The following is a 27,708-nucleotide window of genomic DNA, read 5'->3' as shown; positions in this document are numbered from 1 at the left end:
ATATATGTTGGCTGTGAAATTTGTAATGTCATTTGTCAGTGCTGTACACGCAGCAACAAAATTCTATTCACCCTTGTTGTATTGTGGTAACAAAGAAATTCGTACCTGGGTAATTAGACTTTCTTAAATAAGTATTATATATATATATATATATATATATATATTTACATATATATAACATATATGATATTCAGAAGGTGTTCTTCCTCTGGGTCGCCATGTGCAGACTACGCTCACTTGGTGAGCATATGAGAGCCACACAGAGAGTGAGAGTGTGAGGAGAAAAAGGGACCCTTGGTGAGAATTGTAACCACAGCAGGGGTACTTGTCTGCCATCTCTCACTGTGACAACCTATAAGAGAGATCAGGGGAGGTGGAGGAGGAGAAACCAAGAAATGCAGGGGTGGAGGGAGCCATGGAGGAGAGCTTTTTCTTGAAGCTCAGTGAAGCGTTGATGTTTTCTCTGTCCAGCTGAGAGCAAAGAGATAGAGAACCTATCTGCTGTACCAGGGGGTCTTCAGAGAAACACATGCAGGAGAAACAAACAAAGGACAGAGAGATGGTGAGTAAGGCTGAAGTAAGGAGGGAGAATAAGATATTGATGTGAAGATAAAGGCAAATAGAAGCAGGAGGGATTAGGAGAAGATAATAACTGTTATCATCATCACTGTTTTGTTCTGCTGTTACAGTGGGGGTGCCATTGGTCAGGTAGATCACCGTTGAAGCAGCATGTGGGATATTTATGTAGAATTCTGCAGTTGGCTGAGATCACAAACTGCTTTAGATTTAGGCATTAAGTACAATAGCATGAAGCATCAAATTTGACCTGCAATATTTTAACATATTATTCATATACTCAGAGCAGTTTCTTTTATTTGTTTTCTTTGCTGAAATATTTGGCCTTTAAGCCCATTACCCTCTTGACTGTGCAATGTGACTTGATATCATTTGCATGTAACTCAGTCCACTTCATTTTTTTTATGCAGCACCAAATGACTACAACAGTACTTTTAACAGGAAGACACCTCTAACAGAAACAGGCTCAGGTGGGGGCATCCATCTACTATGAGCAGCTGGGGGGAGGGGAGGAAGACACGACAAAGATATGTCGTGTGACAGCGACAGTGTGGTTTGCATTGCTAGCCGTATTTGTTGTTGTCACGAGGTGGACTTCCATGGACAGGATTTCTAGTCACACTCAAATGGTACAGTATCTCCAGTTTGATGGCCTCAGGATCACCCTCTGTGTTTTTTGGATTAAATGGATTTTGTGGTTTTTTTGGCCTCATCAATTGATGATAAGTGTGAGGTAGTGGGAATAAAAATTAGCACCACTGAGTTTAAGGCCATGGTTCTCAGCTGTGGAATGGTAGAGTGCCCACTCAGGGTTGGGCAGAAGTTAATGCCCCAAAGAGTTTAAGTATCTCAGGGTCTTATTCATAAGTGAGGGGATACTAAAGTACTTTTGTAACATAAAACTTTGTGTTTTTTAATGACAAAGACTGGGTGATGGCATCAAAGATGTGTTATTTGCTTAACATTTACTTTGCCATTTTGTTCTCTATGGAGCTACTGAAGCTCATTTATTTAAAAAAAAAAATCTCAGAAAACAATTCAGGCAGTGGTTGTACAGTATCTAATGTCACTGAGAAAAAGTTCACCACACTGTTCATTTCCTGTTTCCAACCAACAGTCAATACTGTTGATTTTTAAAGTATGACCACAATTGTTCTCCGGCCTTGTTTATTATTGTAACTGTAATTACTAAGTTTCCTTAACCTTAACAAAGGATTGGCCTAAACCCCAACCTTGCAAAACATGACTTTTGACCAAACAGTTTGTGTGTTAGCCATAACATCATGTCATCACAAAACTGACATTTTTTTTATTGTAATAGATAAATCATGTGAGCTTTAGATGAAAAACGTTGCATCTGTGTTGTGCAAGAATTAAATAAATCAATAAAAAGAACAGAAAGTTAAACTCGCCTTCAGAATGAAACAAAGAGGTGCTTTCTGACATGAGTATCAGCTTGTCTTCCACACCATTTTAAACTACTGTACAACTATGCCTTGACCCGAGCCATCCACCCACTCTGACGGTTTTCCCACTCCCTACTTTCAGATCACATTACCTCCTAACGGTCATGATTCTAATCGTCAGAGGAGGGGTTTTCCTGTTCAGTGACTGATTATGTCTTGAGTTTTTTATAATGATAGTCTAACATATACTCACTGTTGAACAGCAAGCATTTTCAGAATGTCTATAAATATAAACACAATTGCTGAAGAACAAGACATTCTCAGTGCATCTGACTGTGGTGATAACACAAGGGTCTATGAAAGATATCCATCTGGCCTGGGAATGCCCTGGGATCCCGTGGGATGAGCTTGAGAAATTGGTTTGGAAATGGGACACCTGACTGTCTTTGCTTTAAATATTCTGTAACGCTTGTGACTAAGCAGCAGAGGATGTACAGTAAACAGCCCACCCTTTTGCAACAATGTGTATGTAGTAGTGTGCGTCATAGTGACATCCACATGATTCCCAGAATTGAAGCTTACAAGGACAGTCCATTTTTAGCGATGAACAAGGTACTATTGCTTTCATCTACCACATGTTTTTAAATTGCAGCTTATTGGTGAAAACATAATTGAATTCATTTTATTTCAATTCAAGTTATTTGTATAGCCAGTATTACTTGTAGAACTTCAAAGGGCTTCGCAGGCATAAAAAACCTGATGATCCATATATAAAAATAAATTATACATAAAATCCTTTAAAATGCAAACAAGGAAATATGGAGAAAGAAAGCAAACTTGGAAGTAACAGAAGCAGAAGGCTGGTATGATACTGATAAAGATCAAAATTTACATTTGCTCTGTTTCTACCATGTTTCTACTAAATGTGGCTTAATCCACAGACAACTATTGTAGCAAAGTGGCATTATTATTAAGTGGAAACAGTAATCAAATGCCAGATTAAAAAGGTGTGTATTTAAGAGTTTTGTGACATTTTCAGTAGACTTTGATTATTTGAAAACTCTATATTTAGACATTTTAAACTCTTCCACAGATTGACGGTATGAACAGCAAAAGCTGCATCCTCAGTTTTTCTATCCAAGACGCATTTGATATCTGACAGTTTGGCAGTAGAGGATCTAAGAATGGGACATAAAGCGTAAGGTGGGACGTGAAGTTACAGACGGTAAGAAGTTTTAGATGTTCGTTAAGTTTTTAAGAAATTGCGGTCACCCAGTACAAGAGAAGCATAATTTCGAATCTAGGGCCTTTCTGTGTGGACTGTGCCTGTTGTCCCTGTGTCTGTACGGGTTCTCTCCAGGCACTTTCTCCAGCAGTCCAAATACATGCAGTTAGTGGGGTTAGATTAAACTGACCATAGGTGGGAACATGAGTGTGAATGGTTGTCTCTGTGTTAGGGTTTACCTCACCTGCCTTATGGCAGCTAGTATAGGCTCCAGGCTTCCACAAACTGGAGGGGTGAAATGTATGGCCAGATGGATGGCTTTTGTTAGTGTTTGCTAAGCTACTCAGTGATCCAGACTGCAAATGAGGATTTCATAATCAATTGTGTTAAAAGCTACACTAAAGTCACATATGAGGGCAGCAGTCATATACCTTTAAAGCCCGAACCATGAAATAACTTCCAGAAAATTCAGACTTTTTGAAAATGGAGAGTTTATTGAACCGTCTGACAAAATCATGCAATGTTAATTTCCTTAAATGACTTTTGAATTTCTATCATATTTGCTGAATCTGGCATTTTTAAAAATAGCTTAAAAATGTGTCTTCAACATTGAAGATACCATGGGACAAGGAAATATTTAAAATTGTTTCTCCTGATCTCAAATTTTAGTTATTTTTCCCCCCCATTTTTAGTAATTTTTTTCTATGTATAGTCACAAATTGTGAACAGTTGATTTTACTGAGGCAACTTGGGTCCTGCTGTGTGGGAGCATGTGTGTCTGCACGTGCATGTGAGTGTGTTGCAAATTAATGTATGTTGTGGACCATCCTATTATTAAAACATGGAGATTACACATCATGAATGGGCCTTCTATTCTTCATTTTAAAAATTAATGAAGGGTAGGGAAGAAGGGAGCAGAGAACAGGAGGACGGTGGGTGGCTTGAGAGAAGCTCTGAAGAGGCGAGAGCAGAGGAAAGGACAGAGGCTTAGGCTTTAAACACAGTACGTAGAAGCTACATTAGAGCTATCAATAAATCAAGAAATAAGAGAGTAGTTTAGAAGTCAAGGAAAAGAGGTACGTGCTACATCTCTTTCGCAGAGCTTGTCACCATATTCTTTTGCATCTTAAAATAACTGTCATTCCAGTGAACCGAACACTGTTTTTTTTTCATAATTGCCTTTTTTGTTTAATGATGTCATGAACCGTAGTCATACACCATAAATATGATTGCATATTTGTCATTAAAAATAATTTAACATGGAAAAATATTATATTGTTGCAACTAATTAGATTCCAACAACCTTGTAATGCTTGGGTGGAACCACATTTAATAATGAATGCTTCCTGCTTTGTTTTAGATGGTCTTAATTATTTATCTAATTTTCCAAAGGAAAGCATTCTCACGGTTAAATGCTTCAGTTTCATATGATGAGTTTTCACGTGACCATTCAATGATTATTTAAAGTGTATCTGTAGTTAACAAAAAACAATACTTGCATTAGAAAATCAATATTTTTATGAATATAATGTCATCATTACAGATAATGTGTAACACAGTGCCTTAACTTCCTGCACTGTTTTATATGATAGCTGTATTTCCGATTTATTGCTAGCTAACCTCATACTGCTTTGATAAAATGTAGCTAACTCTACTACATTTACTTTGAGTTTAGTGATTCTATTTCTAACGTTTTAGGATCAAACCTACTGCTTCTTCTTATAAGAAACTCACTGAACCTACTGTAAATTGCAAATTAATGATTAGGCAAGGTAACTTAAAAAAGATAGTCAAGTCTGCAAGATACAGAGACACATAGAACAATTTCAGTAACACTTTTTTTTTCTTCTTTCAGGTTTTGTGATGCACCAAAAGAGGTGGGATAACCTTTTCTCACTTTTCTTCATCAACACCCAGAAACTTATGATTTTTTTAGAAAGATATTTCTATTTTTCTCTCTTTACTTTTCACCATCTTTATCTTACTATAACACACATCACAAATCTTCAAAATCATTAGTATTGTCAGAAATCTCACATCCTGGCTTCTATTTGAGTAAAGATGTGCAAACCTCTATTTGGACTAAACAGTTATCTTCAGTGCTAAGTAAGTCACTTTGCATGAAAACAAGTCAGCACGAAATTTAGAAATAGAAACATTTTAAACATGTTTTTAAATTCAGCCATCAAACACAACCCTCCATTCTAAATCAACTTTACTATCATTATTACTCAGGGGATATACATTTTGGAGATTTTAAAATTTTACATGATCATTGTGCATTTTATTGGTCATCAGAAGATTGCTCTAATTTACCATTAACATGATATTCCATCACTGTAAAAAAGGAAATATTCTCCCAAGCTTGTTTGTTGTTTTGTATTCATTGATGCCATCCTGATTTTGGTAACATCTTCATCTTAAAGACAAACTTAGCATCAAAATAAAAATGTTCATGTTGCTTAATCCATCCGTCAGTGGTATACAGTGGCATATGCTTTAAACAGACTGACCTCTGTTGCTTGAGCATTAGCATGAAAAGTTATAAAAGAGGCTGTGCTTTTGTGTGTATGCATGTTTATGTGCATATTGTGTACACAGTTCTATGTAATGAAAGCATGACATATAATTTAGAGAATACAAGATTCATACAAAATACAACAACCAGCATTAATGACAAAGTTAGCCTGTGTGTGTGAGACATCTGTCAAGCTAAAAATTATTGGGTGTGAACCTGTGAATTACAGGCTTAAACAACATCCACCAGCTCTTGCCTCACTATAAAAGCTTTATTTTCTACAAACTAGAAATACTGAATGATTGTATGCAAAGTGGTTTGATAGACTGACACAGATATGTGATCCATTTCTTACTATCTGAGGTGATAATATCTGTTGGAAAAGAAACCAGCGTTCATCAGGCAAATGTTGAGAAGACAACCAACATAGCTGTATCACGAGCAATGACAGTCACAAGCAGATTTAGTGGCTATATTAGTTTTGCAAGACCTCACACAGCTATAAATGTGCATTGAACCTATACACAGATATATGTTAGACTATTTCAAATATTGTGTTACAAAGTCATGCCACACACACGGACGTTACTAAGTAGAAAGTAGGGTGATAATTACTTTTCTATAATCTAATTACGATACTTAAAATTGCAGCCTTAACCCCTTCAAAACTCATGTTTCAGTTTTGATATGTGCGTCTTTGTAGGTTTTCTGACACTCCTCTCTCTCTCTCTCTCTCTCTCTCTCTCTCTCTCTCTCTCTCTCTCTCTATATATATATATATATATATATATATATATATATATATATATATATATATATAAAAAACACCCAGCACGCCCCTGCGGGCGGTTTATCCTTCAAGCTCGGGTCCTCTACCAGAGGCCTGGGAGCTTGAGGGTCCTGCGCAGTATCTTAGCTGTTCCCAGGACTGCGCTCTTCTGGACAGAGATCTCCGATGTTATTCCCGGGATCTGCTGGAGCCACTCGCCTAGCTTGGGAGTCACCACACCTAGTGCTCCGATTACCACGGGGACCACCATTACCTTCACCCTCCACATCCTCTCGAGCTCTTCTCTGAGCCCTTGGTATTTCTCCAGCTTCTCGTGTTCCTTCTTCCTGATATTGCTGTCATTCGGAACCGCTACATCGATCACTACGGCCGTCTTCTTCTGTTTGTCTACCACCACTATGTCCGGTTGGTTAGCCACCACCATTTTGTCCGTCTGTATCTGGAAGTCCCACAGGATCTTAGCTCGGTCATTCTCCACCACCCTTGGGGGCATCTCCCATTTTGACCTCGGGACTTCCAGGTTATACTCGGCACAGATGTTCCTGTACACTATGCCGGCCACTTGGTTATGGCGTTCCATGTATGCCTTGCCTGCTAGCATCTTGCACCCTGCTGTTATGTGCTGGATTGTCTCTGGGGCATCTTTACACAGCCTGCACCTGGGGTCTTGCCTGGTGTGATAGACCCCAGCCTCTATGGATCTTGTACTCAGAGCTTGTTCTTGTGCTGCCATGATTAGTGCCTCTGTGCTGTCTTTCAGTCCAGCTTTGTCCAGCCACTGGTAGGATTTCTGGATATCAGCCACCTCCTCTATCTGCCGGTGGTACATACCGTGCAGGGGCCTTTCCTTCCATGATGGTTCCTCGTCTCCCTCCTCTTTCTTGGGTTTCTGCTGCCTGAGGTATTCACTGAACACTCGGTCAGTTGGGGCCATCTTCCCAATGTATTCTTGGATGTTCGTTGTGTCATCCTGGACTGTGGTGCTGACACTCACCAGTCCCCGGCCCCCTTCCTTCCGCTTAGCGTACAGCCTCAGGGTGCTGGACTTGGGGTGAAACCCTCCATGCATGGTAAGGAGCTTTCTTGTCTTTATGTCAGTGGCTTCTATCTCCTCCTTTGGCCAGCCTATTACCCCAGCAGGGTACCTGATCACAGGCAGGGCGTACGTGTTGATGGCCTGGATCTTGTTCTTACCATTCAGCTATATATATATATATATATATATATATATATATTAGGGGTGCAACGATACACAAAATTCACGGTTCGGTTCGGTTCGATACTTTGGTGTCACGGTTCGATATTTTTCGATACAAAAAAATGTTCATGCCTTTTTAATTTGTCATTTATTAAAATTATAAATATATATTTTAACTCAAAAGTACAGTTTTTAAATTTAACCCTAACCCTTGTAAGTGTTTTTTATTTTGACAGCGAATGTGCACCACTTATGTGCACCCCTGGTTATTTAGCACAGCTTAACTTTCTGTCTCGCTAGCTTGCCCTGCGCTCTTCCTTCTGATGATGCTGTCTGTGTTGAGCGCTCAGTGGATCTGCGCTGGACAGTGCAGCCTAGGCGGAGTAGTTGAACGCAGATTCACTGAGCGCTCAACACAGACAGCATCGTCAGAAGGAAAGTTGATTAAAAAAATTACAAATTTTGTATTGTTCTTTTTTTTTTCTCCCCTTTGGTTTTCTTTCTTTCGCTCCCCTCTTTCTTTCATTCTTTCCCCCTGTCCTATCCCACAGTGTCTGTCCCGTTTGCAACTGAAAATAAAATAAATTCATAATTATAATAAAGGTCAATCAAATGGACCAATATGATGATCCACTTGGTAAAATAAATCCGCTTGGCATCTTTCTAGGCCTCAAGACAACAATTCTGATGGCTATAGATCCAAACGGGACAAAAAAAAAAAAAAAAAAAAAAAAAAAAAAAAATTAATTTTTTTTTAAAAAATTGTATTGTTCGATACATATGCGTACCGAACCGAAAGCACTGTATCGAACGGTTCAATATCGATACGAATATCGTTGCACCCCTAATATATATATATACACACACATGTACACACACACACTAATATGATGGTTATACTCAAATTGAAACTCATACATGCAAATTAACATTTCTTTTTTTTTAATAAACACTAAAAGAAATTGTGGAAATTACGTTATGGTTTTGGGTTTAAAGTGTTAATAAGTTATTTAAGGATCCACACTGTAGATGAGACAGTGCAGCTTGACTGTTTCACTTTGACATGGCTTTGGGAAATTCCAGTGATCATTTTAGAGGGAAGAAAACACTTAAATATTTATAGAAGCACAGGGTCCTAAATTTCCCCGCTAACATAACTAACAGAGTAAAACAAAATGTGTTCTGACATACACACACGTTGCCACATCTGTTATTGTGTAATTGGTTGTCTTCCAACTAACAAGCCACATAATTAACATCCAATGAGCCCAACCTACAGACATGCAACCATGAAATAAAAAAACATACTATGCTCCACATATACTTTGGTGTTTGTGGCAACTGAAATACTCTGGTAATATTTATTATCTTAATTCAGTCACTGAAGCTGTAGCACAAAGGTTTCATTTGATTACCAACTTTTTACAGTGAGGTGATAGGTGTGGAGAGTTTCAGTCATACACACAGAAACACAACATATATATATATATATATATATATATATGCCTGCTTTTACTTATCTTTGTGAACTTTTTCATATCATACTGTAATGTCTGTTAAAATGCAGATTTTAATATGACCATATTAATTCATTAGATTAATGTCTGCATTTTAAAATATGTTAAACTCCCTTTAGAAAAAGACATTTAGTCTCCATCAGCCTGCAGAAAAAAATAAGGGCTATGCACACATTTATTCATCTGGCACAGTAGCAGTATCTACATTAACACACAGGTGGTTTGAAATGTTATATATATATTTTTTGTATTCTTCTAAGTTTTATACAGGTCTACTGTTACCTACAAATTTCATGTTTATATATTAAAATAGTTGGTAATAATGCTGCTTTCTTCTGAATAAATCCCATCTCCACCTGAGTCTCAGTCCTTAGGACCACACAGAAATGTTATTCTCCCCAGAGTTCACTGTTGTATTATAAACTTATTGATTCTCACTCAGCTGCCTCTCATTTATCTGAATTACCTCACTGTTTACAGAGAGAAACACATGCATAAAATCTGGGCTTACTCTGTATACGTTTTGTTAGTACGTTACTTGCTCTCTCAATGGTTGTTTTTGGCCCTGTAATTTGAATTGCTCTTGGTAGAGTGTTGGTCATTATTGAAATGAGCTTACTGCATCCTTGTTTGCATCACAAATTAGTGCATTGTTAGATTACCCAGAGAACTTCTACTCCTATGAGCGCATCACACCAATTTGCCCCACTTAGTAAATCGGGCCCTTAAACACCAGTGCCAATCCATCTAAATCTATACATGTAAGTAAAAGCAAAGAAAAAACACATTGGAGGATTTATTAGAATTCTCTCTACAGACCAAATATAAGAGAATAACTTTGGAACACTAAAAGTTAAATGCAAACCATTTTTCTCTCGTCTAATTAGTTGTTTTTTTGTTCTCTCTGCCTGAATCTTTAATGATGACCCTAAAATGTATTAAAGGGTTGTCTCTTTATACATTAATAATGCAGATAAATTTGACTTTTAGCAGGTTCAAGGTTTCACTAGCACAATCAGCATTTGTCATCCATCCCTCCATATATCCAGTTTATATCACTTATCTGGGTTCAGGTATCAGGGTCAGCAGTCTATGCGATACATCCATAGGTCACTTGTTGGGTTCATTAGGGGAAACACCAAAACAGTCCCAACCCAGACATCTGATCTAATCTTAGGCCTAATGCCGTATGTCTGCACTGGGGCTTGCATCTGGTCAGAAATCCCTGAAAGTGCCCAGTTGGCATCCTAATCAGAGGGCTAAACCACCTCAGCTGGCTTCTTTGAATGTAGATGTGCAGGGGCTTTACTCTGAGCCTCTCATGAATGATGTCACCCTGTACCAAAGCACCCCTTCCAGGATGACTTGAGAGACGCACCTAAAATACCTTCTCCAAGTCCACAAAACAAATGTAGATCAGTTGTATAAACTTCCACACATCTTAACACAACACAACACAACCAGTACCCTGGTATAGACCTTGCTGGGGAGGCAAATGAGTGTGATCCCACTAAAATTGGATCTTTAATTTCAATCATTCCTGAGTTGGTTTGCCAGAATTGGCTAAAGGTGGACCAAAAATCTTACTCAGTGGCATCACCAAATTCTTCCCACATCCGAGTTTTTACTTTGGCTACTGAAGGGGCACATTCTGCTTGGCGTGCCAGTATCTGCCAACCTCTGCGTCCCATAACTCAGCCACAGTTCACAGGACACCTTCCTTCAGTTTGACACCTGGTGTTACCACCAAAGTTGGCATCAACCACCTACTGGGCACAGCTTTGTACTACAGCTGCTATGTAATAAAGCTGACACAAAACTGTCTTTCTTTCTTTTTCCACTGGGAAATCATAATTCAAAATTTCAAAGTAACTGAAAGATGCTTGACAGGTGTGACCTTATGTTGAAAAACCAAACCCTGAGAAAAACATACTCTCTCTGCTCCTGCCAGAGAGAGACAGCCTGTTATCTGTGTTCTGTAACAAACATGAAACCATTTCACACTTATGGATCTATCTGATTTTGCCGGCATACCTAGGTCCAGATATTAACAGCTAATTTAGCACAATATGAAAGTCTGATGTATAGTTAAATTGCACATGTGTCCTTTTAGTTTGTTATGCATCTACTCTAAAGGGGTTTCTTCCAAATATATGTCGACACAATACTAAGAAAGCATTCCTCTTCTTCGAGGCAATAAGACTCATGAAGTAACATTCACTAACTTGACTGTTGCGAAGCAGTTTTTTTCCCTGTATTTGCTCAGAGATTTATTTGCAAATCTCAGTTTGAGATTTAAAAATCAAAACTGAACTGAGCTTTGCATTCAGTATATATCATACTCTCTGAGGGTTTGGTATTTAAGCTTTACTACTAACTGTTATGTTGATTCTTAACTAATGTTAGAAGAAGTTGATGGTAACATTTTCTGATTCAGCTGTTCTAGAAAGAAATTAAGCTACATTTTGATGGAAACCTGATCTTTGGCATTTGATCTTTGGGGTAAGCTCCTTCTTTATCACTGCAGTACCATGTAACGATGCTCTATGGCTGCAGGTATTGCACATGAATTGCTATTGTGTCAGATCCCAAGCCCATAATATTGCTTTCTGAATTTTGGATGCTCTTCTTGACAGTTTCCAGTAAAAGCTTTAGGGTTGAAAACAATTTGGGGCTGATCCTGACATAGTTCGGGGGAATACAAGTCACAATGAAGGCTAATCTCAGCTGAAGTTGTTTGATTTTTTGAAAACACTGGTATCACTAGTCAAGACAAGGTAGCACCTTTAAGCTTTGACCTGCCTGTCATCCGTGGATTGCTCTATGTCTGATTTGCTACCTACCTGAAGAAATTTCAAGAGATAACCTTCCTGTTGCAGTAGACTATGCATCTCTACAGAAAAGGCACTCTGCACTTTAGACGTCATTTTCTATCCGTCTATACTTGACAGATATTGTCAAAATATCTGATGATCCAACAATTTGAATGAATCCGAGTCTCCTATTATTTGTATCCAGGTGGTGAAAAATGCTTTACAAATTTTGACAGCATGTACAGCATAGACCAAAAGACCTACCTCACTTTTGTCCCCTGTGACAGTCAGAGGATTTCTATTGTTAAGTGATATTTTCAAAGTCAATTCATTTGTTTATTATCTGAATTTGTGTCAGTCCACTAAAATCAACTGAAAATAAATTATTTTAAAAATATAATCAGTGATATGTTTGTTCATATTTTCAGGCAATATGTCTAAAGCTACAACATTAGCTTATATTTAGGAAAAAAAATTACAAGTAGAGTTCATTGGCTCCCACTAGTCAGTGAGCTAGGATGCAACAGTGCACCCACAAGGAAATGCTTCCTCACTTCCCACCCACAAATTCTCCAAAATGTATTTAGTGGTTCTAAGCCAGAGAGGTGCTAGGATTGAACCGAGAGAACTGTCGTGTTGGTGGTGGCCCAGTATTATTTGCTATCTTTATATTTTGTAGGCAGTTGTTTTTTTTAAAATTCAGTTAATTCTCTGACTAGCTAAAACACATCATGCAACTGACTGTCACTCCTTTCTGTTCACTCCATTTTACAATTTCTTCCTAAATACCTATGGCATCTTTTCAGCACCTAACCTTCTGATACCACCGCCTCATTCTGACTCTTAGCATTTTTTCCTCCCATTTCTGATTTATTTTTGTTCTTTTTCATTTCACCTTCCTGTGTCTCTCGCAACCCATCGCCCCTATTTGCTATTGTCTGAATCTCTTGGTCCTACTATGTTATGTGCTCTGGATCGGTGTCTTTTGCCACGCATTTCTACACAAGTCTAGAGACTTTCTTTTAACACAGATGTGAAGTAACTTCTTCACACAGACTTTCAATTTTGTTTCCAGTTTAAATTTGAATATATATAACATATGCTACATTTATGAAGCTACTTTTACACAACATTTTTTTATTTTAAAAAAAGGCTTTGAATCTCAAAGCTCAGGTGACAGATGGCAGCTCAGAGTCCTAATAAAACCCTAGATCAGTGTCTAGGTTACCACATTAGGATTGTGTAAGACATGTTTCCTTTCTGCAGTGATATTTAAAAGATCTATCCCAGAATTTGTATAATCAAAAGAGAAAAAAACTATTTTCATAACTAAAAAGAGAAAAAAGAAAGAAGGACGTTAAAAGTCATTGAGTTAGTTCCTAAGAGTGAGACATGAGCAGGGTGAACAATGACAGAAACACAGAGATGAAACTCCTCCAATCATCCCCACTGTTGCATCAAAGACAGACCAAACCAAATCACCTGAATTTCTTCTTTGTTCCACTGAGCCCTGCTGACTTAGAAACCGCTATTGGTGCTCCCATGATAGACTTCAAGGAAATAACCCGTCATTTTCCACTCAGGAAAATAATCCATTACGCTCCAATCGAAAGCACAAGGCTTTATCTGTCTCAAAGATGCAGAGACAGAGCCACGGAGATAGCGGGGGAGAAAATTCAAATATATTAAAATATGCTAGGGAGACAAAGAAAGTGCACGAGGGAGGCAGTGGGTTGCAAAAATCAAATCAAAAACTCAATTGAGTGGCACAACAGATAGATATACAGATATAATTTGGCTGATTTAGTTTTGAGTCATCTGTGATTTTGTCCTATCAGTCACAAATAAATATGGAACTCTCAGCTGGCCTAGTGGAGTCACGGTGAAAATATGTGTGCCATTTTCACTAGCTTCCCCTACTGTTTTACACCTCGGAGGGAGATTTAATAATAGTGTGCTTGTAAACTACTTGAGTGACACACTAAATCTGTTGGTCAGCAACTGATAGGATATAGAGATGGCGTCACACAAGTGCATTATTGTTAATGAAGAATCACCATGTTTTACTTCCCATAAATGTGGCTCCTTTAATATTTAAAAGTAGTTATGTAAGTGACTGGTTAATAGGTTTACTCCTGTTTTTTTTTTCTTTTGGAGGCAGTTGTTTAAAATTATTAATGTAAAAAAAAAAAAGGTCCCAGAAATCAGGCAGCATATCAGCTTCTTAGACCCTTATGTAAAATCAAGCCTTAGAAATCTCGGTGTCATATTTGACAGCTCGATGTCGCTCGAGCAGCATTCTAAGCAGCTGGTACCGAAACTGTTTTTATCATTTACGGAATATTTCTAAACTCAGACTAATGGTATCAAAGCTTGAACTTGAGATGATTATTCATGCTTTTATCTCTTCTCGTTTAGACTATTGTAATGGCCTTTTTACTTGTTTTAACAAATCAGCCTTAAATCGTCTTCAGACTGTGCAGAATGCTGCAGCACGACTCTTAACAGGCACCAAGAGAAGATCTCATATCACTCCAGTTTTGGCCTCCCTTCACCGGTTGCCTGTAAATTTTAGGTTTCATTTTAAAATTTTAGTTCTAACCTTTAGGGCCCTACATGGTCAGGCTCCTCAATATTTATCTGACCTGCTGAAACCACATACATCTTCTCAGGGCTTTAAGGTCATTAGATCAGAGACTGCTGGTGGTACCGCGCACTCGTTTTTAAACTCGTGGTGATTGGGCCTTTCAGACTGCGGCACCACGGTTGTGGAATTCTCTCCCACTGTCTCTTCGCTGCACGGACTCCATTGATTCTTTTAAGAAACAGCTGAAGACATTTTTATTTAGAAAAGCATTTGATTAATTTCTTCTTATGCTGTTTTTATAGTTTTATTGTTTTACATTGTTTTATTTACTTTTTCTCACATGGTACAGACAGCAGGTGAAAGTCTGCTTTACATGCTTTTTGACTACTGGGAATACTACGTCTGGCTTAGGTGAGGGAAATGCATGTGTATGTTGGAGCTCCTCTGTTATCACATTCATTCGGACTTTGGTCACTTTGATTGGTAAGACTGTTTAATGAATGATATCTCACAGTCATACCTGCAAATAACAAAAAAGTGAAAATAGCTTTTAGTAAAATTCGCATAATCCATGCCTTCTGCATATTTATTTTACTCACCATAAAAGTAGTTTGTGGTGATTTTAATCAAGCATGAAAGTAATACTGTGGCATTCTCCATCTCTCAACCCTTCTGTTTTGTAGTATTTCCTCTCATCCCTCATTTCTCTCTTATATAAAGGAAATGCCATATAGAGTAACCTTTAAAAAAGTAAGACTGACCTGCATCCCCCACTGGTTTGGCGTACCAAGCTTTTCTGTTTGTGTGAATAGTGAATATTGACATTTTCAGCCAACTAGGGACTAATGTGTTGTTGAATCTATGTATGCCCTGGAAACCTTTGTTTACGGAGACGCACAGACATAAACTCAAAAAAGATACCCACAATATACAAAAACACAAAGATGTCAACACAAAAAGCATGGGAATATCTGCAGCTTTCACCAGTTTGCTCGTAATACAACCTGTATTTAAACATACAGACTGGTGCATATGATACATATGTTTCAGAAATACACAAATACTGGAAAAGCACATATATACGCACAGAGTAAAATCATACTTACACATAGATACACTTGCATAGAAAGCAGAAAGCACAACTGTACAGGCCGTACTGTCTCCCTCTTTTAATTCAGGTATGTGTTTGGGGATCTGATCAGAATTTCAATCTTTCTCCATAGACACTGAGTGATTGACGGCTGTCTTTTTTTCATCCCTCTCCTCCCTCACGTTGCTATTCCCCAGCTGTCTTTCTTTTCACACATCGCCCTCCCCTCTCCATGTCTCTGTTGCTGCCTGTCTCTCGCGCTTGCTGCCTTGCCCTCTTTTTTGTCTTCTATGCTGTTGCTTAGGCGTCTGCAATAGATGGCTCAGCATTTCACACATACACACTTGCTATGTGCTGGTCTTTGAAGCGTCTCAGAGTTTTATCATGTATCTGTATAATATGGCACATGAGTGTGTCAGTGTTAAACGTATGTCGTCAGGCTATGATAGGCAAATCACACTGACTGGGCTGTTTGAGGTAAAGGAAGCTGATGTACAGTGCATAGATAATTTATTAATGCCTCACCATCCTAAAGTGTTGAACAAGTGTTCTCCAGGATGTGTCACTACACTGTAACAACACTGCTGGGTGTAGTTGCAGATGTAACATTTATTTATTATGTCATTTATTGCTTTTATGTGTGTTCTACTTGACCTAAATTACCACAACCATTATACAGCTGTCCAACAGCTTATTAGCACATATATCTGATCACATTGCAGCATCTCAATACATTTAGGCATGTAGATGTGGTCAGGATTTTCTGCTGAAGTTCAAATCAAGCACCAAAATGAAGAAGAAAGGTGATGTAAGTGACCTTTTACATGGCATGGTTGTTGAGTATTTCAAAAATTGCTGATCTAGTGTCATTTCCCCACAAAAAAATCTCTAGGATTTACAAAAAAATGTTTTAAAAGGAGAAAATAGCCAGTGAGCAGCAGTTTTCTGGGTGAAAATGTCTTGTTGAGGCCAGAGGTCAAAGGAAGATGGCCAGATTGCTTCAAGCTGATAGGAAGGCAACAGTACTTTAAATAACCACTCATTCCAATAAATCCAGAAGAGCATCACTGAATGGACAATAGGTTAAACCTTGAACCTGATGGACCACAGCAGCTTAAGTCAACACCAGGGTACAAAGATAACTATTTTGCGTGCTGCACAATAACATTTAATATTTAGTATCTACTGTTAGCTAGTTTATTGTGATAGTGTTGTATTTGTTGCTCTTTTTTGTTTGTTTTCTCTTCTGTTTTTTTTTTTTTTTATCTCCATACAGGTGATCCAGGTGATTTGTTTGTTTTTTTGTTTTTCTTCCCCCCTTTCTCACCATCTCTTCTCCCCTCTATTTTTCTTTCTCTCCCTCTCTTTCTTTCATTCTTTCTCCCTGTCCTATCCCCCAATCATGTCTGTCCCGTCTGTAACAACCAAAAATGAAATAAAATAAATACATAATTATAATAAAGGTCAATTAAATGGACCAATATGGCAAGGCCATGATGATCCACTTGGTAAAGTAAATCTGCTTGGCATCTTTCTTGGCCTTCAGACAACAATTCTGATGGCTAAAGATCCAAACGGGACAGGCAAAAAATAACTATAAGTATAAGTATTAGGAATCATTTTCCTGGCCTGATTAATGACATTATTTTTTCATTTATTTATCGCCAAATCCAGGTGTAGTCACCTCAAGGCCGCTTAATATTGTATGGTAAAAACCCTACAATAATACAGAGAACCTTAGCGATCAGACATATGGGTGGTACTTTCACAATCTGGCGTAATGAAAGCACAGATCCATCCTGCCTTGTATCAATGGTTTATGCTGCTGCTGGTGGTGTAGAGCCGCGGTCCCCAACCCCCGGACCGGTCCGTGAGTCGTTTGGTACCGGGCCGTGAGAGTTGAGGCTCGGGTGTGAAATTTATGGTTTTCAGGGGTTTTATCGGTTTTTATTGTTATTTTTTATTGTTTTTATCATTAACTTGGTTTCCCTGGGTCTTTTCCTGTGTGTTATGAATACATTTTCCTTTTTTTGGTACCGGTACTGATTTTATTTTGTTGTATTTATCCACGACACCTTAAAGGCCGGTTTGTGAAAATATTGTCTGACAAAAACCGGTCCGTGACGTTAAAAAAAGGTTGGGGACCACTGGTGTGGTGCATATTTTCGTGGCACATTTTGGGCTCCTTAGTCCCATCCTTTACACACCACAGTCTGAGTATTGGTGTTCGCCATTTTCATCCCTTTGTGACAACAGTATCATCTTCTGATAGCTCCTTCCAGCCATGTCACAAAGCTCAAATCATCTTAGACTCATCAACATGACTGTAAGTTCAATTAAGTGGCTCCCATGGTCACCAGATCTCAAACCAATAAAGGACCTTGGGATTTGGTGGAATGGGAAATTTGAATGAGCAGGTAACACGTCTGTTGCATCTCGAAGACGTAAAGAATACCTAAATGCAAAAAGGGGATCCAACCTGGTATTAGGAAAGTATACTAAATAAAGTGGCCAATGAGTGCATTTCCTATTTTGTATTGGTAGTGAAACACAGTTCATTGTTGATTTAAAGGAAGAACATATTAAAAGTATTTAATTATTTAGACTTTTGATTTTTAGTATCTAAAGTATTATATATATATTTCTTAGTATTTATGAAGACTTCATTTTAAGTTGTAGTCATTATGCAGGCCCATTGTCATTAATAGCTAAAGAGTTATAAACAGGTTTTCATATGGCAATGGTTTTATTTAAATTCACCTATTCCAAGTCTTTCACAGGAACATTGAGGTGAAATATGTTTGATGTCTGACGCAGCAGTAATAGAGGATTAGTGCAAGTTGGGATTTCGATTGCTCTATGCGTGAAAAAATATATTTCAAAGTGGAGTTTCTCTTTAAGTAGCTGAAGCTATATCTTTTGCCAAATAAAAGAACGATTGTCCATTTCTACAAAATAGCCCTATAAAGTTTTATGGTATTGTATCATTTCGTTTTATGATATTATATCATGTGCTGCCGGCTACTTGAGTTCATTGCACCGAGATGGAAACAAAACTCTCTCATCTTAAATGAGATGCAGCTTTTCGAGTTATAAAGCAAACTCCTTTTATTGCAGCAAACTTATAAAATAGGCAAATATCAACATCAAGGTGAAATAATATGACTGTGGACTTGGCTGTAAAGAAAGCTTTAAATTAGATGATATTCTTTTTTTTCTTTTTTTTTACCGAAGCCCCTGTTTATGAGGCACTGTGATTCAGCAGACATGCAAATGTGTATATTTGTGCAGTTTATAATGAAAATATCATGCTTGGATCTCAGACTGAGTCACATTACTGTAATATGTTTTCCTGCCATCTGCCACACACAGTTTTGTTTGTTTCATGTGATGTGTTTAATATTGTTGTAGCTGTAGGATATTCTCAGAAAGGAAAAAAACAAAACAGACAGAAAAGAACATTTTGACCAAACATGGACAAAGTATACACAAAGGTCCATGGCAAATGTGGAAATATGAAATCACAATGGTTGTTTTGAAACCAGGATGCCAGTGAAACACACTGAGGAGGAAAAGGAGAACAGACCAGAGCAGAGGGATGGGAGACCGCAGATTCTGACAAAGGGACGAGGAGAGCATATGGTGGGAAACGAGTGGGAGAGAAAAAAGTTGAGATGAGAATAAATTCTATTGTTTTTTTTTTTACCGTTTCGTAACAGTTGTCCAACACGCTGTTGTCAGAGGAATTTTAAGCACAGCGTAATTTTTATAATCATAATAAAAGAAAGTCTGGACATGCAGACAGGAGGACCAGAACCCTCAAGAAGAAAGAAATGACTGGAGAAGTTTTTTTTTGTTTTCATAAAATTAGTCTAACATCACTTCACAGTCCATCTGTTTCCTTTGTTGATTTTGTTGAAATTGAGAAATCCCGAGTATTGGTCTTTGTTGTGCAAAGTTAAATGCAAACAAAAGAAAAGGAAGCAGGAGATAGTGGAAGAGATGAGGCGAAATGTGGAGAAAAGAAAGCAGAAGAGTGTTTACTTTTACCAATTGGCCTGTCATTGCTTCCCAGCCCATTTCTTTCTGCTGTTGACTTTGTGGTGAAATGCTGGAAGAAAACTTTTGAGTAGAGCTTCCTCTTGGGCAACATCACATCTAAACAAATCTTAATGCCATCACTGCCTTTCAGGAATCTCAGAACTCCAAAAGGTCAACTGGTTTATATTACCTTTGATGCCAGTATATTTTATGACATTTTGCAATACTATGTTGATGTTTTTTTATACAATCTCAAGGTCAGGGAAGTAATGACTCCTATGCATTAGGGAGTCAAAGTCAACATGTGACTGTAATGAAGACAAAACTGAAACAGCCTGTGTAGTGGTAGTTGATTGGGGGATAAGAGAAATGGCGAAAAGAAGGCAGATTTTTTTTAATGCAATTATTTGGATTATGTTACAAAGTGCAATATAATTTGTACCAAATATACTTAGTCAAGCACCAGTCATCACAGTTACCCTGTCACCTTATCTAACAATGAAAAAATATATTCTCTCATACCCTTATTTTAATCTCAGATGACTTTTAATCTTACTAAAACTATAATTTGTACCGTGTCTAAAAAATACTGTAGCTTTCTGTTTGGTCTGTAGAAAGAAGTGTGCATGAACAGTAAGACTTAATTAGTATCAGATACAGCAAACTGTACACTGATTTTTGCAAACTACATCTGTCAATATAATTATTGTTGATATATCTGTGGTTATGATGCATTATGACCACCTTTGGCAAAAGAATTTACTCTCTTTTTTAAAAAAAACTGAATTGATATGTCGACATTTAGCGTGGGTAGCATCTAAAAATGGATGCTCGTTCCTTTCTGTTCTTGTAAAAGCCTTTTTAAGTCTTCTTCGAGAATAATAACTTTGGATAACATACTTAATGATTGAGTTTTAGCCTAATGAATATTTGGCGTTCAGACTAAAGCACTTTCAGTGACTCCAGCATTGTGCACAAAGACCTTCTTTCAGCCGCTCTAGTAGGCTTGGGTTTGCTAAAATTGGGTTGCTTAGGATGTACCTAATGGGTGATGAAGTAATTTCAACAGTCAAAGGCACTGTGCCGGTGCCATTATTTGCAATGAAGATTCAGAAGGGGGTAGAGAAAGAGACAGGGAGTGGGACATCCAGAGACAGACAGACAGAGACAGAGGGTCATTAGGGTTAGACGTGGTGCCACAGCTAGGCTGGATCTATAGAAATAGCCTCTTAACATGATGTATTAGGTACACACAAAAAACAGACCCAGGGCTGCTGATAGTAGCTGTGTGTTGCTTTTATGGCTGGAAAAAATGACTGGGTAAGTAGTCTAAGTAGCGTTATATATCTTGTGCCACTGTTATCGGGAAACATTGATATTATACTGTACTAGAGTTGCTGTCCCACTTCATGCATTTATTCTGAATTAGGACTCCTGCTTTGCTGACTGTGTTTACACACTGCGGTTCTGTATTGGCCAACTCTTTTTATTTTTCTGTAACACACTTTTTTTCTTGGAGCAAAACTCTTGCACTTCAAGTAGGTTGTTGCTTTTACAGAATCAATTCTTCCTTCCAAAATATATAAAATTATGTTTAGGTCTTCACTTAGTGCAGGGGTCGGCAACCCTTGACTTCTGAGGAAATTTTAAATGGCACTCGTCATCAAAAAGCTTGCCTACCCCTGACTTAGTGGCTCTGTAGTGTAGTGGTTTACACGTTCGGCCAATGAACCTGGAGGAAGACAATGGACACTCTGCAGATTTATATTATTCGTGTTTCTATGTGGAGACAATGACCTATGGTAGTTTGATCAAATAGTGCAGTAGGCATTTTGGTGCTTTTTCCCCTCTCTGAGACACAAAATATGGGTAAGTCTGAAAAAAAAAAACCCACTGAAAAGGAATACATCTATCATTTTGCAGTTTCAGAGGAAAAAAAATAAAGGGATTGTTGTGCTTTTTTCACTTAATGTGTTTGCATAACCTTCCTTTGACAGGTTATAACATTTCGTAAGAGTTTTAACTGTAAAATAGAAACAAAAGGTGCAACCAAATCTGCCTTTGCCATTTAACTTTCCCATTATAATGGATGCACCTTTGTCTCCAGCAATATACATGAAAAGAAAAAAAAATGAATAGAGATATCCGCTCATCTTTGACAGAACACTGTTAGCATACTCCAGCCATTACATTAATACATTCACATTTCCTGCATGTTTAACCATGAAGAGGGAGAGAGAGAGCTGCAACAACACAAATGACATTATGTCCCCACGAGTTCACAGATTACTTTTCACCAAAGTGCCTACCAGAGTGAGGTTTGTCTCAAGCTGTGTTTCTAGTTCATTTTGTTATTCTAGTGACTCATCCATTTTGTCATGCTTGTTGCATGGTTGTGGTTGTCCGTCCACTGAACAGCTTTTAGCAAATAGGGATGGCTGTCTATTGCACAAACACAAAAAAATGTGTAGTCGGTCACAGAGGTCTGTATGAGGCCAGCTGGACTGGGGAAATTACTTTGACAACAGGGGGAGGGGGGTGGGAAAGCATACAAACTGACTTTAGAAAGGTGTGGACCAAGAGAAAAAGCATAAGTAAAGGAGGGTAAAGAGTGCAAAACACTAAAAAAAAGTGAGCCAACAAAGAAAGTAAAAAGTGAGAAGTGATTTAAGGTTTCAAGCCTCTCAGGGTTTGATGGAGAATTCCTCTGCTCTCAGATGGAATCTCGAGTTTGTTTATTCTTTCTGATGCAGTTTCTGAATTTCAACGAACCACCTACCATCCTGACTATTGTGGAGTGGAGTGAAATGACCTTTCTGTCCAACTGTGGCAGAGTGTGTAATGTTGTTGAACCTGTGTGATAAAAATTTCACTTCCAAATGAACCTTTACAAACAGTTTCCCTTTAAAAACACCAGGTAAGATAAGGCAATTGTTGGGTCTTAAACTGGTAAACGACAAAGGGTCAAAAGCATGATTGTTTTTAATGGACTAATCTACGTTTAATGTGATACAGTGACATATCAAACTACCCTGATATCTGTGCTCTCAACTTATTTTATCCTGCTTCAGTTAAGGTCTGAAAAGGCACTTTCTCTGGCACTTAAAAAAAAAAACATCAGTTTATAGATGGTTGCCGGTGTGGTGTGACTAGATCATTTTATACATTTTACTGTAGAGTTAAAAATAGTTTGCAGTGAAGAAATAATGCAGTAATTAGTCACAGAATGATTTTTAATTAATAGTCATCTAGAAATCTTTGAAACCGTAAGCTCTCAGAAGTATTTGACCTATTAAACCTGCTGTGCAAAGAATACAACAATACAAGTATAGTGTGTGGTTAGTAAATTTAATAATGAAATAGCTAATCACATTATATATCCGTGTTGGGTGTAATCTTTTAATCCCTAATCCAGATAAAAGATGGTGAAATCTGATAAGTCTGATACAAAATTCCCACCCATGTTGTTGTGTTATCATCAGATAAAATGAACAATGAGCAAAAAGTGGGCCTGCACTGTTTCTGTCTCTGTGTGCCACTGCATTTTTGCAAGTGTGTGTGTGTGGTCTATAGGCTCACACAATAGGGGAAAGCAACTACTTCTGCACACTCAAGCAGAGGTTATAAACAAAGCGGTAGTATTCTTTTACAACAAATATTTTAACAGTTAAATCATGAATAGAAATGGGAAAAAAAGAATTCAAATAATATGAGCAACACAGAGGGTTTAATGGCACCTTTATTTGCATAAAAAGTAACAGCTGAAAACTAGGCAAAAGCCTTTTTCTCATTGTTTGTGCCTAATGGAACAGTAAATGGGCAGAATCAGATATACTGTAACAAGAATTATTAAGAGAAAAATGTTGCATATTGTTACTACAAAATATTTTGTGTTAGCAGTGGAAAAACCTTTCTCTTGTGATTTAAGAGTATTCTCTGAGATAAGCAAGTTACCTACAATGTTTTTTTTTAATCATAACCACACGAATGAATCATATCACCAATCCCAGAATAACAGTCAGCAGCATCTGTTTGTATTATGACTTTAAATGAAAATTCTATTGGAGCACCTTTTCTTCAAACTGACCTATTATTCTCATTTCCAGCTTCATAGGTTTTATTCTTGGCTCCCTAGCTTCTCTGCATTAAAGATCAACCTTCATTTATGATAACTTTCTTTTGACTAGATATCTCAGGTTAAAGGAAAAGGGGAAAACATACCCTGCCTCAAATTCAGTATTTACAATGTGACTATTTGCACACTAGCATTACTTCAAAAGCTGGTCATATTTCATATGAGCACATTAACGACAGAAAATAAGAAAACTATAACTCATAACACGGAGTATTAAATATTACTATCACTACTGAGCAGTCAAGTAGTCAACCGCAACAGAAAATGGTTATGTGATGGATTACAGGACTGTTTTTAAGAAGTCCTTTGATTTTGAAGAACTGGATCACAACTGCTATTTCATGACTTTTACCAGCTGTGTTTCCTTATGTGCAAATGTAGTATACATAAATGACCAAAATACAAATGCATCATAGGTATGGAAAACTTCCAACAAATAGGTTTGACACAGATTTTTACTGCAGTATGTTAAATCAAGGCCAGAAAATCATCAACTGCAAGTACTGTGTTGCTGATCCAATCTAATGTGCAGAAAACACTTAAGTAGAAGTACAGATACTTGTGTTAAAAGATACTCTTGTAAAAAGTGAAGTGCTTATTCAATTTCTATTCTAAGGTAAAAGATAAAAAGTACAGACTCTGAAATGCACTCAAAGTATAAAAAGTAAAAACTGTCTCTTTAGAGCACATTTCTACTAGCTATTTTGTGAAAAGCTAACTTAGGTTAGCCATCTATAATGAAGGCAAATTAAGCTATTTTAAAAAAGATTTTGTTTTTCTCTGTTATGTTCCACATAACATGTTCAAGGTGAGTACATTCATAGTAATTAGAATTTGTCTTCACACCTAAACAGAAAAAATTACTGTAGTCACGAATAAAGTGTAATTTGGCTGGCAGGGTAACCCTATGATTGCCAGTTGTGGTGCAACATGCGACAAAGAATCACTTAGATATAACAAAAATTTCTTTTATGAGCATAAGCAGATTTTGTATACTTCTTGTGATCAGCTGTTTTGCAGGATGTTATTTTTAACATTTATAATAAAATGCATAATGTATAAGGCTCGAAAAACTCTAAAGTGAATGAGGAAATTACATTATAAGCATCAAATTCCCAGCTTACCAAACATCACGGAGCAGTTCTTGCCTTTAAAAAAATCTCCTTTCTTCCTCTCCTGGCCTGTCTTTGTTATATCTTTCTCCATCTCTGAGAATGAAGTTATCCCACATTCTTTTTCTCTCACTGGGAAGTACAGCAGGCGCACCGTTATGCACTGTGTGCAAAAAAGGCACACAAAGTGTTCGCGTGTTTGCTGATATTTATTGAGCTGCTAGAAATGTTGCACCTGACACTAAAAAAACCAACACATTGCTTCCTTTATGCTCCTCTTCTTTAGCACTAACTAGATTTTGATATACCGCAACCACTACACATACATCTACACTACAAACACCATTTTGGATTGTTTTGGTCTACTTTCACAATTTCAGTATTGTGCTATACATGATTGTGCAATAAATAATGTTATAAATTATTTATTTATTTTTGTGTGTGTGTGATAATAAGCACCATTGATGACACCAACAGGATTGTCCTCTGTGGATTTTTGCTCCCTATATTTGGGTTCAAAATGATTTGATGGTTTGAAGTAATAGAAACCTGTTTTGAAAATGTAAGGAGCCTTTACTAATATATTAAATCTCTACTGTACTCTCTGAAAAAGTTGTGACAGTAAGAGTAATTGAAAAAATCCACACAATATAGCCCTGGTCAAAGTTGTACTCAGTGGTCAAAAAAATAAATAAAGAGACACCAGTAGATGGGAAGGTGCCAAACCACTTTAAACCAATGTCACATGTCAGACAGAAAAGGCACAAGACCTCCATTCCAAAATGTAATATCAGCTGTCCAAATTTTGACAACTGTCACCTGGACAATTGCTGCTGGGTTGAAAAAGGTTCACATTGAAACTTACTGAATGACTGCTAACTTTTTTCTTTTCTTTTTAAATATCATAGTTTTATTTTAAAGGATTAGCTTAAATAAATAAAAAACACATTATTGCAAGGAGAGAAGATGATTTTTTTTTCTCCTTTTAAAGATTTACAAGTAATTGTCGTGCTGAATCTGACTCTTGCTTGCAAAATTCTGATTTACGAAAAGCCCTAATATAGCCTAACCACTAGACTATAACCACCCATCTCTGACACGTTATTTTAGGAAAAAATAATAATATAAATACTGCATCCTTTATATCCTGGAACTTGTCACAACAGCAACAGCTTTAGAGCATTTAGTTGCACCCTGCTACTACTGGCCGTGACTTAAGAACTGTAGCCGACTGTTGGTGTGATTTGATGCTATATAAATAAAAATGAGTGTTGATATTATTCAAACATGTTACAATATAGTGTTTACTATTATCATTTATTTTTTTATTTTTTCACAAACAACGCAAGAAGCACATTGGCCATTCACAGCCTTTATGAGATACAGAGGGTTAAAAGAGTTCAAAATGGCTACTGTGTTACATCAAAAAATAGGTTATCTCAGTATGTGCATGCTACACACCCAGATCCATCTGATTCTCCACAATATAGACAGTTAATATTACAGAGCTCATAATTCCTTTACAGTTACTGGCACAGTACACAACATACACAGGATGCGCGAAAAAACACTGAACATACACAGAAAAACACAGTCATGACTCCCTAACCTTTGAAGTGGTCGCAAGCAGTGGCCAAATCAATCAGAGATAGTTAGGGGCGGGACCTCTCTGATTGGTCATGGTCCAGATATTCATGTAGTCCGTGTGTACGTTTGAAAGTGCAGGCGGATAGAGAGAGGTGAGTAGCTTGAATAAAGCGATATCGATATTCATTAAATCCTGAATGGACTTTTAAATATAAATGCATTTTGCCAGAAACGCCAGAATCTCAGGTTAAGGCTCACAAAACTCTTTGAACAACCACCAAATAGCAAATGACAGCAGGTAAACGGACTCCACACAAAGACGTAAACACGGACCTGACGCATCAAAATCAGCTTTCTCTTTATCGGCTTTCTCACCCGATGGCACGTAGACGGACACGGCGTCGGGGCTGAAAGCCAACAGGTCACTGATTCAGATGCGTCTGGTCCGCGCTGTTTTACGACTAGATTCTGAGCTGCAGGTTTTGTCTCTCTCCAAACAAAATTCACTGAACCAGCAGCAAAACAAGATCCAAACTACGGTTCACATTTGATAAATGTCGTCATGAATTCCCTCTTACTTTTGCTATTTTGCTTCCACCATGATAAAAATCGCACTTCATGCACAGCTCTCTCTCTCTCTCTCAATAACAGTTTCCCATCTCAAATCTCTGTTTTCTGCATTATTCATTCGCTTATTACCCACCAGTCTACCATTGTTTACAACGCTGTCGGCCGCTGTTTTCTGACTGTCTGAGGCAAAATTGAATCGAAATGGCACCTTGTGATTCGGAATCGAATGGATTATAGAAATCAGTGATGAAACCCAGCCCTAGTGAGTAGCCTAGGCCCAACAGAAGTCGATGTAGCTGTGGGTAATGAGAAAAGATGAAAATAATGATTGATAACTGCAGCAGCAAACAGGTCGTCAGAGGAAGCCGAGATGATGATTAAGTTTAACATTGTCTACAATATTGCCAAAGAGTGCCAAAGCACTTTAAGCACAGGCATAAGATTGTTAGTTAATCATTTACAAATCAATATTGTCTGTATGAACAGCAATTTCCCCCCCAAAAAAGTGCACATATAAAACTGCAGTGTTAAGCGATGTGGTTG

The 27,708-nt window shown here is 37.6% G+C and overlaps 1 long non-coding RNA gene across 1 annotated transcript; it reads left to right on the top strand.

The window, feature by feature from the left end:
- The first annotated feature begins 387 nt into the window (after positions 1-387).
- LOC120747420 lies at positions 388-6,472 on the top strand. The gene is made up of 3 exons (XR_005699113.1): positions 388-562; positions 3,076-3,207; positions 5,063-6,472. It is a non-coding gene; the product is annotated as an uncharacterized LOC120747420 (long non-coding RNA).
- Positions 6,473-27,708: the final 21,236 nt, after the last annotated feature.

The sequence above is a fragment of the Simochromis diagramma genome, unplaced genomic scaffold (assembly GCF_900408965.1).
Source record: "Simochromis diagramma unplaced genomic scaffold, fSimDia1.1 OVJJ01000596.1, whole genome shotgun sequence".
Classification (NCBI taxonomy): Eukaryota; Metazoa; Chordata; class Actinopteri; order Cichliformes; family Cichlidae; genus Simochromis; species Simochromis diagramma.
Note: the sequence above shows the minus strand (reverse complement) of the source record. Positions and strands in the feature narration are given on the sequence as shown.